The following is a 13380-nucleotide window of genomic DNA, read 5'->3' as shown; positions in this document are numbered from 1 at the left end:
GAAAGCTATGTTACTGTAAAAAGAGTAACCGTATCTCTTTTTTGAGTTGTTGCCAAGCAGATGTAGACTTTTGGAATGTGCCCAGAAAACTACAGCTGATATTTTGGTGACTTGTTCCTACTTCTGGCTACCAGCACCTATTTAAATAGCAGAGGAACATGATTTTGTATCAGAATGTCACAATTTTGTACATTCCTCTACAAGCAATTAAATATAACAAAACTAATATTGATGGAAATGAAGTAAACTCCATTGCTTTTGAAGAATGGCAGTGAAGATATGACCAGTTTTGCTAATGTCATTTTTGACAGAAAAGAATCAAGAAAATCCATCTAAAAAGTTCTCTGAGAGATTGGCATTGAGCGTCAAACAAGGCAATCCACTACGATTACTAAAAGAATCTCACCTTTTAACCCCATCCCATAAATGGATCATGCTCAGTGGATCTATCTGAAGAGCACGTGGTTTCATTTTAAATTCTTAGATTACTGACTCCCACCATCATGCTTGAGTATTCTTTCCATGGTATTAAAACCGTAAGGGCTATTAGAAATGGGGAAATATCAACAATGTCAGGTTCACAAGTTTACCAAGAAATGAGCGTTTCCTGTAACATCAGCTCAAAACAACAAACGCTAATATTACAATCTCAGGTAACTTGGTAGCAATGGAAATCCTGTAAACCTTGAAGGTCGTGTGCTTTTGACATGGATGGTAAAAGAAAGAAGCCAGTTGAATTCATTTGCTCTGTTGCTGACTAAAAAAGACAAAACAAGAGAAGGAGAGAACAAAGAAAACTAAAATCTTTCTTGAGGTGTTGGAAGATGAGGAGGAATAAAACACGCTAGATATATATGTTAAAAACTTACAACAAATCATAGATCATATTAAAGGATTAGTGAAGTTTAAAACATGGCTGAGGGTATAGATGTCAGATTTTTCTTACACAATAGTGGGTCTTTTGTTTCAGAGTTCACTCTTGGCCAGAAACTCCCTACCACTGTGTTAATTTCCTGTGGATCTTTCATTCAGCAACAGAACTAGAGATGGGGAGCAGACACCCCCCCACCCCCCAGGCTTTTTAAGACTGTGCTTTGTGTAGATTAAAAAGAAGAAAGAAAAAAGAACAAACTTTTTCCAAACAAGATGTCCATGTGCATTCTTTAAGATCCTGTGTGTGTGTGTGCTTAAAATGATCCTTAAAAAAAAAGCTCTCTTCATAATTTTGAACCTCTCCTTTTTCTGAAGACTTTTATAGCCACTTTTTTTCCTTCTCAGCATGTGAACAAATGTGTAACTCGAATAGATGTTACTTTGCTATTTGCTTAGATTGTTTTAAAAGCCTAGCGGTGTGGAGGAATGAAGAAGGAAGGGAGGCAGGAGTAGCTGGGGTTTATTTGTTCTGTGTTGACCTAATGAGTGCAGTTCTTAAAAAATAATAAATATTTATATGTGATCTTAATTTTTAATGAGTCTCATAAACTGGCTGGTATAGAAAAGTGTATGAAAAGCCATATATATTAAACTATACATATTGTAAATACATGCATATGCAGAGTAGAATGTTTTAGGAGGGAAAAGACCTTATTGATCCTGTTCACTGTTGTTTTTCTGGTATCTAGAACAGTGCCTGACACATAACAGGCGCACAATAAATATTTGTTGAGTTAAAAAAAATAGAAAAGAAATAGGCAGCATCATATAGTGGGGTAGCATTAGGTTGGAATTCAGAAGACCCAGAGTCTACTTTCGGCACTGCCATTAACAAAGTGTGTGTGAAGTCGCTGAAGTCATTTCATTTCTTTGCTCAGTGTTTGCTTGAAAACTGGAACCCTGGCCTTCGTGGGTTGTTTTTGTTTTTAATTTTTTTTATGACGATTAAATGATACCTAAAGGATACAAAAGTGCTTTGGAAACTCCAGGGTGCTCTAAAGAAGTGTGAGTATGTGTGTGTATATATAGAGAAAATCCTTTATCTCTTTGCTTCTCAATTTCTCTTCTTAGGAAAATCAGATTATTTAAATCCCATTATGCGCAGCTCTCCCCTGCTCTTCCTAAGCCTCTGTATTCCATTACCTCTAGTAAATCAGAAAAAGGTGGTGAGTCAGGCTATTGTAGGCGGCAAGGTCTGCTGTTTCTCATGACCATTTTACTGTGTGGAACTCTAAACTCTCCCATGTGTATGTGTCATGGAGTTTCTTACCTGTTTCAGCCATACAGGATGTGATGAATGACATGGGGTTCTCTTGCAGATTACCACTTAAATATTCTCTGATGAACAGGTTAAAGTATTTATTAATTATTAGTACTATAGATTGATAATCATGAATTTAACAGAGTCTGCCTAATATTAGTGTCATGGAACGTGGAATTAGCAGTAAAGATTTTTTTTTTTTTTTTTTGAACACAGGGCTTGAGCTCATGACCCTGAGATCAAAACCTGAGCTAAGCACAGGAGTTGGATGTCCAACAGACTGAGCCACCCAGACACCCCTAGCTGTAAAGATTATTTTTTAAATGTGTGTGTTAATGATAATATGTCCTGAAGCTGCATATCTGGAAGAGAAAAGGATAGAAAGTCAAAAGTAGAAAGATCTCAACAAAGAGAAAAGAGATCATCATCAGGACGATTGCTTTTCATTTTTGAAACTCCTCAAGGCTTTATACTCATTCACTCTCCACAGGTAATTTTTGAATTAGGATTCTTATTCTTAAAATTTAAGTTTCGAGTAACCAATTCGGGTGGTCCTTCGTATTAACATCTTGCCCTAAGTTGGGAAGAAAAGGGTGTGAAGGTTGAGGTAGATTTTAATAGCATCACAGAACTTAGATTTGGAAGTAGACTGTATGAGCATTATAGGACTTCTAAGATTTTAGGAGACTTTTTAGTTCACTGTTGCACTCATTTGGATCTGAGGAGAACTGAGGCCCAGGTAGACCAGGCCAGGAGCCTTTTGGAAGATCAGGTGACCAGTTACTCTAGAGTCCAGACTAGAGCCCTAGGTCTTCAGATTTCCAGGTTCCAACTATTCCTTCCCAATACCCAGACTGTCAAATTTCTTAAAATGAAAAAAAAACATTATACACCCCACTTAGAAGAGCTTTCCTAAATATTGTTAGTGTTGAATGCTGCAGCATTGCATTTGCTAGTGATGGCCACTCAGGTTTAGAGCTGGAAGCCTAAGTTGAGGAGGAATGAGACAGGCAGTAGTATCTGTGTGCCATCACTGGTTGGACATAACTACAGATCACACATTTGAAATCTGAAAGAATGTAAGTAATTCTCTCCACACCACCCCCGCCCCCCATCCCTTTTTAAATGACAAGGGGCTATTGACAACCTTCCAATGTCACTTGCACCCATGTGGTTTAAAATATATTCTGGTGATTGAAAGAGTTGTTCAGCTCACATGGAAGGAGGTGTATTATACCATGTAATATGCCTGCATGTGTTCATGCATTCTTTTTGGAAACCTGATCTTATTTATGTCTGCTTTTACCAGATAGGCTAGGTTAAGTTATGTTAAACATGTTGTACTGAGACTTGATTCACAGTGCTGCAGCCTGGCTTTCTTCCTTGATTAGCTTTAATCAAACTCTCCGCATTCCATGACCTTAATAAAGCTATTTTTCCTGACAACTGAAGACTGTCTTAACAAGCACAGCTCATCTGCGCTGAAACTAAGGCTGAGTTAAGATGGGGTTTAGGTGCTCATTAAAGCCCAAAGAATGGAGTATAAGAGGAAATGATGAAATGGTGCTCCCTGAAACATCTCTTCTTTAAATTTAATTAGACAAATTATACGAAAACCAGTAAATGCCCTGGGAAGGCAATCAACATTAGGGCCAGTAAAAGGCTTGAATAGTATAAAAGGGCCAGGGTTGGGAGGGGTTGTAGAACCTTTCTAACACTTGCGAGAGGTAAATTAACACCAATTGCTAAACACAGAAACTAGATGAATTTCAACATTGATTTAGAAATTAATTTTATGATGCCATTCTAGGTACAAAAATATAGCTTATAAAATCTTTTGAAGTTTGGCATGTACACACTTGCACAAAGTGTTTTATGAATACTTTGTATATAAATTATTCATATACACTTTATATATGAACTGTTTTATACACTGGGAGATGCAGTTATGGTCTGACTTTGGAGTTTTGACAGACCTGGGTCCAGATTCTTATAAGTTCCCCCCATTTTAGCTCCCTGTGTGTGCATGCAAGTTACTTCACCTCTAGGAAACCCAATTTCATCATCTGTAAAATGAAATAATTCTTTTCCTGAAGAGGCTTTATGAGACTAAAATTAAATGAGTGAGATTGCGTGTATAGAATGCTCTGCACAACCCCTGGCACATGATAGGTACTAAAAAATAGATGCCCTATATTTAAAAAGAAACTCCTGCTTAGTCAAAGGTGGTTTTAAGTGAACTATCTTATAAATATGTGAGAATTAGATTATGAGAGTAAACATTTTCTACACATAATCTTATGGATTCAAGATCACCTCTTAAGGAAAAATGCTAGAGGACAGAAGCTTGTAGTTTTTTAGAAAGAATGATGGCTCAGACACACTAAATGAATTGTTCAGGACCTAGAGCCACCAAATGGAGAGGCACTTCAGAAGGTTGAAATATTTATTAAGCACCTTATATACTATTTGAAGATGACTCTATAAGGTAGGTGTTATTGATCTAATTTTATAGACAAGGAAAAAGAGATTCAGAAAGACTGGGTTACACGTTACTAGGGAAGAACCAGAGTTGTGACTCAAGGTTGGCTCAGCTCCAAAATGCTAGCTCTTTGGGGCAGTTGGATGTCAGGCTAGTGCAGATGTGTGTATCAGTTTAAAAATAAGATCTGCCGTATAAGTTACTGGATATACAGGTCTCTCTCCCTTTTCATCCTTGGATGAATTCTAAGTGAACTCATTTTGTGTTGTGTTTAACCCTCAGTCCCATTGCTTTTGGACTGTGGTTCTCAGCCTTGGCTGTCCCTTCTAGCATCACTCAGGGTGGGATCAGGCATTAGGATTTTCTGAAGCCCTCCTGGTGATTCCTAGTGTGCAACCAGGGCCAGGGGCTTGCATTCAGATATGTTTACCTCAGACATAGGTGTTTGGTAGCCCACAGCATTAAGCCTAAGTGTCAGCAGTGATTTGTCAAAGTTGATTATGATCCTCCTGCTTGTTTAGAGGAGGAAATATGGAAGACCTGAAATCTTCTCCAGTTGTGATAGATGTTGCTTATGCATTAATTAGCAGGTAAAAATTAAATGTTCTCTGTTCTTACTGTTAGCTCATTTTCTCTTCTTCCAGCTGAAGGAGGCTAAATTATGGCAAGACAAAAAAGAAAGAAACGTGACTGTGGTAGCTTTGCCCCTCAGAGGGCCAAAGAGCAAGAGCATTTTTTCATTTATTTTTAGTAAAACAGAAGTTCTTTTCAAAATAGTGACCTTACTTACACCTGCTCCCTTAGAAAGGGAAAGAACTTTGGTGGTCAAACTAATTCGTGGACAAACTCGAGCTCTCACTTTCTAATAAAAGAATTAGTCATTTTTAATGCATGGAGTCTCGGTTTCCTAATTTGTAAAATAGAAATAATTCTTAGCTCATGTAGTTAACTCTGAGAATAAAATGAATAAAACAGTTTGCAGGGGACAGTCTGGAACCTAAAGTGTGTAGCTCCTCTTCTTAGCTTCCTGTGTCCAAGTGTCTTTGGCTACTGGTCAGATTGAGTGTTTTCTGAGAGGGTCTGTGGGGCTGGCTGGTTCTGCAGAGCAAGGAGGTCTACAGTTGACTCAGTCCTGGATGCTCCCCATTCACAGGGACCTTTTTCTTTTCCCTAAGAGATTCCTGGGTATCTTCTTTACAGACCAGAAAGTAAGGAAAGAAGTCAGGGTACCTTCCCTGAAAGCTGGTTTGGCGAGTTAGTTGCTGATAGAAATCTGCATCCCCTAACTTGAGATTTTGTAACACTCTCTCTGGTCTTGATTCTGCGTCACCGATGCCTGCCCTGGTGGCATTGTTAATGACCTCAGACAGTTACTGGGAAGTGATCTTGTCTTTCCTCCTGCCTTGAGGCACAGCTACATCTAAATTACCGCAAACAGATGTATTCCCACTCTTCTTTAAAAGACTCTGTAATGAGCTTAACTAATAAGTACATTCTAATTTCTAACTTTGATAAGCATCAAGTTAAGCATATTGCTACTCTTAACCATCTTCCATAGAAGTATAAAGTTGCTTTTATACGTCTTAGGGATTTTTACGAAGAAATTTTGGTGTGAGTTAATAGGTTGAAATTTACAGGAAGTTTTAAGAACTCACCAAAAGAGTAGCTTTTCCTGCAGCTCTGTGACCTGGTGGGAATCCAGACATTAGGTTCCACCAAACTTAAGTGATACCCAATAAATGATGATAGGAATATCCAGGGAGATTGAAGACTTGAGACCGCTCACTTAACCGAATCCTTATATGACCCTGAGACAGCCAGGCGGAGGGGCTGCAAAACTGAGATAAGTGCTGGAAATTGGCCAGTGTACTTTTTTTTTTTTTAAAAAACATAGCCCTCTCCTTTACACTTTTTTTTTTCTGTACCTCTGCCCTGAAGGCTACACAGCCTGTTACATACTGATAGCTAAGTAAATGCAATCAGCATTCCTTACTACTGTCTGCAGAAAAGACCTCAATTGTTCCCTGGCCTCCAGGATGTTGGTAAATATCTGGCTTGTTCTTTTTTGGGGGTGATGGTGGGGCAGTGTACAGGATCCAAGTTTATACTATGAAAATACAAATTTTGTATCATACAATAAGAAAGAAGTAATTGACAGTAGATCTGTATTGTTCCAGGACCAGTGAAAAATTATCTTATTCTCTGTGTGTAGCACCCCCAAGCCCCCAGTGGTTTTACATATGTTCTGTAGGGAGAAATGTTATTTATAAAGTAGCCTGGGATACGGAAAAGCCAGTGAAAAAAAGGATGGAACATTTTCAGACTCTTTTATTCTTGGAATGTAGCATGGGACAGCTCATTCCAAAAGGCTATATACCTCTGGGCATTCTGGCAAAACTAGGGGCTGAATTGGTAAGAATGAAATAAAAATGGGGTGAAAATCCCCATTTTCTGCTAAATGCAGACAGGCTAGGAGTGGAGCATCCTGCATTTAGAATAGAAATGTCATTATACAAAGACAGGGTGGAGGAAACCTAATTTGACAGCAGTTGATGTGAAAACAATCCAAGAGTGTAAGTTGACCACAAGAGTAATAGGGGCCAGCAGTGTGACATTGCCGTTTAAAAAGCTAAGACTGTGTTGGGCTGTGGTCTGACCACAGCTGGAATATTTTTGCCCAGTTTTGGTACAAATGCTAAAAGGAATGCCAACAAAATGGAGACCCAGATGCTAATGGATCAGGAAGTCATATCTTAGGAGGGGGAGTTGAGGAAAGCATAGCATGTCTGGAGAAGGAGGGATTCTTTAGAATGACCCTAAGAACAAGCTAACATATTTAATGTCTGGTGGGATATTCTCTTTTGTTCTAGAAGACCAAAGTAGGAGTTGGGTCTTTCTCTGGAGCCTCAAACCCACACTTGACATGAAAAAAAAAAAAAAAAAACAGAGACGAAAACCTGAGTTAACATCTTGCACTGCCTGACCCATTTTTCCAACAATCTGCTCATCTTCCTGTGTTTCAAAATGAGTGGCTGTCACCATTCTTCACCCTGTCATCCAAACCAGAAATCGGGCATTATCTTTCACTCATCCCTTTCACTAAGGGCAAAAAAAAAAAAAAAAACCGTTGCACTCATAGTCAGCACCTCTGGACTGGATTTCTATTGGTCTCCAAAAACTCAACTGCTAATAGCTCTTGATGGGGAGGCAAAATAGTTAAACTTGATAATTTCTAGAGAGTTTTGAGCAATTTAGCACCAACTGATGCCAAAGGAAAAGAACACTAGCATTACTCACAGCAGAGGGAATAATTTAATATCCTTTTTGGGGGCCAAGGTTAAGTTCTGTGTGACTCAGCACATTATCATCCTATATGACCCTAAGTCCCTTCTGTTTCCTGATCTGCTTGTCCTGACCTGTTTCATTTCCACACCAAAATAGTTTCATTAACACTATGATAATGCACAGGAGATAGTAGTTAACTGATGTAATTAACTGGTGTGTCAAAGGCTATTGGTTTATTGCAAATGCAACTGTCTTTCCTGGTGGGAAGATACTTTCTGCTGACATAATAGATCTGCAGACATGCCAAATTGCCAAATAATCTGCTGGGTGATGGTGAGGTGTTTGTAGTGATTCCACTTACATAGGCAGAATGGTGGGATCTGTTGCTGTGTTCTGCTGCTAAAATGCAACTGGCCAAAGGTGCTTATTGTTCAACAGTTGAAACAGAAGAAGAGGAGGCAATTTAATTTTGGGCCTTGGTGAGGTTTTCTTTCTTTCTTTCTTTCTTTCTTTCTTTCTTTCTTTCTTTCTTTCCTTTCAAATCTGTGCTTTTGGCATGCTAATGAATGCATTTAGTCTCTGCAAGAAATTTCCGTTTAAGAAAGAATTTAAAAACACGAAGTGCTCAATCCATATCTCCTAAACAACTAAAAAGACTGCAATTTCAAATGAGAAATTATGTTGCAAAGATGAAAAAAGTTGTTTATTATGGCTCAAAATTTTAATCACCCAAGGGCTGTAAAGTTAAAAATAGACAATTCTGCCTTCTGTTTATGGTAAACTTGGCTGAGTCCCGGCAAATTTCAAAGCTGAACATACTGTATGTTATTTTTGCTTAATTTTAGATTCCACATTTTTAAATTATTTCTTACAAGAAGCATATTTCAGGATATAAACTTAGCCTGAAGAACAGTATTCTTGATTTCTGCCCATATTGAAACTCCTTTGAAAATAGTAAACTATGGTTTTGGGATTTTCCTGTTCCCAAGAGTCCAAATGGGTACCTTTCTAAGTCTTTTACATTATGAATGAACACAGGAATACAAAACTGTAAAGGTTACTTTCCGCTCTCCAGTTCCCTTAATTGTCATTTTAGTTTTCTGCACAGTAGAACTTGATGCAAATATACAGAGTGCACACTAACTTTCACTCAAGGGAGGGGCATTTTGTGTTGCCCCTCGTGTTTCAGGTAGGGAGACTGGGAGACGCAGAGGGAGAGTCTTGGGGCTTAGAGAAGGTGTCTGCCCCTGTGCCAAGAGCTTAAGAGAGCACCTGGGACAGAACCTTCCAGCTGTTGCTACTGGACAGTGCAGCCTCTCTTCTGATACATTCACACCTGCCAGGAGAACTGCTTGTGTGGTGACTGTTTGCCCTAAGAGCAAGTAGGGTTGTTGACTCAACCTTCTTCATGCCTCCTCAGAGAGGAGAAACAGCTGGCTTTACCTCTTTACATAACTCCTGTTGATTCTTGCCTCTGCGCTCTTCCAGAGAGCTCCTTTGGGTCTTTCCTCCTGGGGTTTTTAGAATGAGCCCTTTGGATGATGAGAAATCTAGGAAGGGACTCTCTCTCTCTCTCTTTTTTTTTTCTTTAACCCATTACTTAGTGTGGCATCTGAAAATCAAACATGCCCCACAGAGTGACTGGCATGCTTGGTAAGTATTTGCTAAATTGGAATGAACTATTTCCTGAAGATCAAGATCTCTATAATGACCCTGACAGAGGTATATTTGTGATTAAGGTAATTGTAGCTGCTGTTGAAGATTTCTTACTGTGTGAATTCTTACTCCTATCTGAAAACTTCATCTTTGTTGTCTTTGATCTTTCCAAGAACCCATTTTATAAAAGAGAAAACTAGGCTTTCCAAGGTTAGGAATATGCCTTGGGATATTCAGCTATATAGAATAAGCTGTGTGGAATCTGTGCTTAGTGAGTATAGAACCAACACTGATTCTGTGTTCTTTCCAATAGGCCACACACATCATCATGATTGAGAGAGTTTGTGGTGACAGTACCCCTACATTGACACCATGCTTCTCAATGGCCAAAGGATATGTCACAACATTCATGAAGGTGCTCATACCCTTAATCATGAAATAATCTCCCAAGTCCCAGTCAGAACCTGTTTATATTTAACTTGCACACAATTTTAATAAAGTTGGTTATCTGTTTTTCAAGTACACAGCAGATTCATTCACTCAGTAAATATTTTCTGAATACCTAATATGTGCTAGGTATTCTTCTAGAGACTGCAAACAAAAAAGAATCATTCCACTTAGATTATATTACAGATTTATACATCAGTGGTTCTCAAACTGTGGTCCTCAGAGCAGCAGCAGCAGTCTCCCGTGGAGACTGGTTAGAAACACGAATCCTTGATCCACATTTCAGAAACCGGGGGATCAGGGACACCTGGGTGGCTTAGCAGTTAAGCGTCTGCTTTCGGCTCAGGGCATGATCCTGGAGTCCCACATCGGGCCTCCCTGCAGGGAGCCTGCTTCTCCTCCCTCTGCCTATGTCTCTGCCTCTCTCTAAGTCTCTTGTGAATAAATAAAATCTTTATTATTTTTTAAAGATTTTATTTATTTATTCATGAAACACACACACACACACACAGAGGCAGAGACACAGGCAGAGGGAGAAGCAGGCTCCATGAAGGGAGCCTGACGTGGGACTCGATCCCTAGTCTCCAGGATCAGGCCCTGGATTGAGGATGGCGCTAAACCGCTGAGCCACCCAGGCTGCCCAATAAAATCTTTAAAAGGAAAAAAGCAGCTTGAGGATCGAAGCCCAGGAATCTGTCTTTTTTTTTTTAAGATTTTATTTTTTTATTTATTCATGAGAGAGAGAGGCGCAGAGACACAGGCAGAGGGAGAAGCAGGCTCCACGCAGGGAGCCTGACGTGGGACTCGATTCCAGGTCTCCAAGATCACTCTTTGGGCTGAAGGCGGCGCTAAACCACTGAGCCACCCAGGCTGTCCCTAGGAATCTGTTTTTAAGCAAGCCCTCTAGGTGATGCTGGTGTATGCTACAGTTTGAAAACCACTGTTCTGGAAGGCTTAAAACATTTTTTGTTCTTGTGGCAGGTAGCTCTGTAGAAAATTTCGTTGCCAAATCTCTCCCAACTCTTTGTGTGTGTGTGTATTGGGGTCTGAGTTCATGATGGCATTAGTGATGGGCCCTTATTGGGTAAAGGTTCTAGGACATTTATACACAAGGATATGGACCCTAAAGTCACATGGACATGGATTCAGATTCTTATTTTGCCAAGCACTAGCCACATAAACTTGAGAGAATTATGAGAAGTCTAAGCCTTGATTTTCTCCTGAAAATAAGGATATTAGTAAGGGAACCATTTTTCACACTTAGTGCAGCTGCTTGGTACAAAAAATGCTCAATAACTAATTATCACTGTGTTTCTATCTCTAGCATCTAGTACTGGGCTCGGCACAGGGTTGGTGCTCAGGGAACATTCTTTAGAATATGGATGGATATTTATTTTCCTTTGTGTCAGCCTTAGCTGAAGACCTGCAGCTATTTAATTCTTACCCTGTGTCCACCTTCAGCAAAAGAAACCAGAATAATGAGACCCAGTGTCAGAGCATACCCAACACACTAGGCCCCTTTGGAAATGTGTGTTGACCTGCCTCAGTTTAGCTCCTGCTGGTACTTAATCCTCACCTGTGTAAGTGACGTCGCCTTTTCCTCTAGCCTTTAACTTTGGGATAATTCAAATGCCTATAAAATTTTATTTAATTAAGGCTCTTCCATATCTGCTTGTAGATATTCTTGAAATGCTGGTGGCATTACTAGTAACTCTAAGAGAATCAAACCTCTGCCTCTTTTATGCCGTTTCAGCACTAAGCCAAGGAGAAAAACTCTCAAGGAAATTAATGCTTCCCTCAAGTACAGTAAGAACACGAATCTAACATACTGCCACATAACCTGGTTTCACTGACTTTCTGAATTTTTGTTTTGCCATTTTTATTACATGTCACATCGTATGGCTAAAACCAGAAGTACAATTATGAGGAGACTGTTTTCTCAAAATCTGCAGAGTCTGCCAATCAGATAACCTTTCAGAAGAAATATTATCCACCAGAGACTTACTTGTTATTCACAAATAGATTATTTATCTCTAGACTTTCATTAGTTCACTAAATATTATTGAGCAACTATTGTGTGCCAAGCATTGTTCTGGGTGCTGGGGAACCAATGGGACAAAAACACTTGCTCTCCAGTTACTTCCTTTTGCACATGTGTGTTTAGGTGTCTCTGGTATGGAGCGTCCTGCCCGGAAGCTGAGCATGGCAGAGGCACTCAAATATTAATTCCCTGGACACTAGCTGTTTGTTCAGTTTTAGTCATAGAAGCAACCGCCTGTTTTAGGTTTTATGTGTGAAGTTTGACTCCTTTAGTAATGACCACTGACATTGTTTCTCTGCTGTGGTGTATCCTGGGATCCTGGATTTGTGAGGTCAAGTAAGTTCCGATTTAACTTAGCTCTCTGTATCACTGTAAGCCCCGTGTTTTAGTTTCCTATTGCTGCTGTAACAAGCTACCATTAACTTAGTGGTTTAAAATGACACAAATTTAGTTTCTTACAGTTCTGAAGGTAAGAGGTCTAAAAACCAGGCTGGTGTCAGCAGGGCTGGTTCCTTCTAGAAGCTCCAGGGAAGACCCCTGTTCCTTGCCTCGTTCAGCTTCCAGAGGCTGGTTTGGCCACTCTTTTGTCTCTCTGCTTCCTTCTCCTGGGTTTTTGATCCTCTCCTGCTTCTCTCTTATAAGTAACCTTGCGATCACATCATTGGGCCTACCTGGATGCTGCAGCATAATCTCCCCACTTCAAGGGGAGATTGAGATTCCAGGATAAGATTATCCTTAACTTGATAACATCTGCAAAAGTCCCTTTTGCTATGTTTACAGATCTGGAATTAGGACATAACACATCTTGAATGGGTGGATAGGTGTGAGGGGGGTCATTATTCAGCTGACCCCCACTCTGCCAGAGATTCCAGTTCCCTCAATGGCTGATAGGCAGGATTTTTAAAGTAGTTTCTTCCATTCTATAAAACCCAACCCAGCAGAGCACACTTTAAAATGCAAATATTGCTAACTTCACAGAGTCAATAATACACATGCCTAACTATTTGAAACCTCCTTCATTATTCCTGTTTCTTTTACAAGACTGAGTTCAAAAATCCTGCCCCCAGGAAGTTTTCCTGGGTTACCTTGGGCTTGCAAGGTGTTCTTATTTGTGATTCTGTGGCATTGTGTGACTACAGGACAGCACTTTTGCTCTGTAATTGTGTGGACTTACTTGCCACCCACTGCCCCCACGTCCCCTCCTCTTCTAATTAGCGTGCTTTTTATAGGAAGGGACTGCTTCTGCTGGATGCTAGGAGATCTTTGGGAAAAGTT

At 39.7% G+C, this 13380-nt stretch overlaps 1 protein-coding gene across 9 annotated transcripts in view; it reads left to right on the top strand.

The window, feature by feature from the left end:
- NFIA (nuclear factor I A) overlaps positions 1 to 13380 on the top strand; it is a 375352-nt gene that overhangs the window by 51627 nt on the left and 310345 nt on the right. The gene's annotated exons all lie outside the window — the stretch shown is intronic.

This window comes from Vulpes lagopus, chromosome 10 (assembly GCF_018345385.1).
Source record: "Vulpes lagopus strain Blue_001 chromosome 10, ASM1834538v1, whole genome shotgun sequence".
Lineage (NCBI taxonomy): Eukaryota > Metazoa > Chordata > Mammalia > Carnivora > Canidae > Vulpes > Vulpes lagopus.
This window is presented reverse-complemented; position numbering and strand designations above follow the sequence as displayed.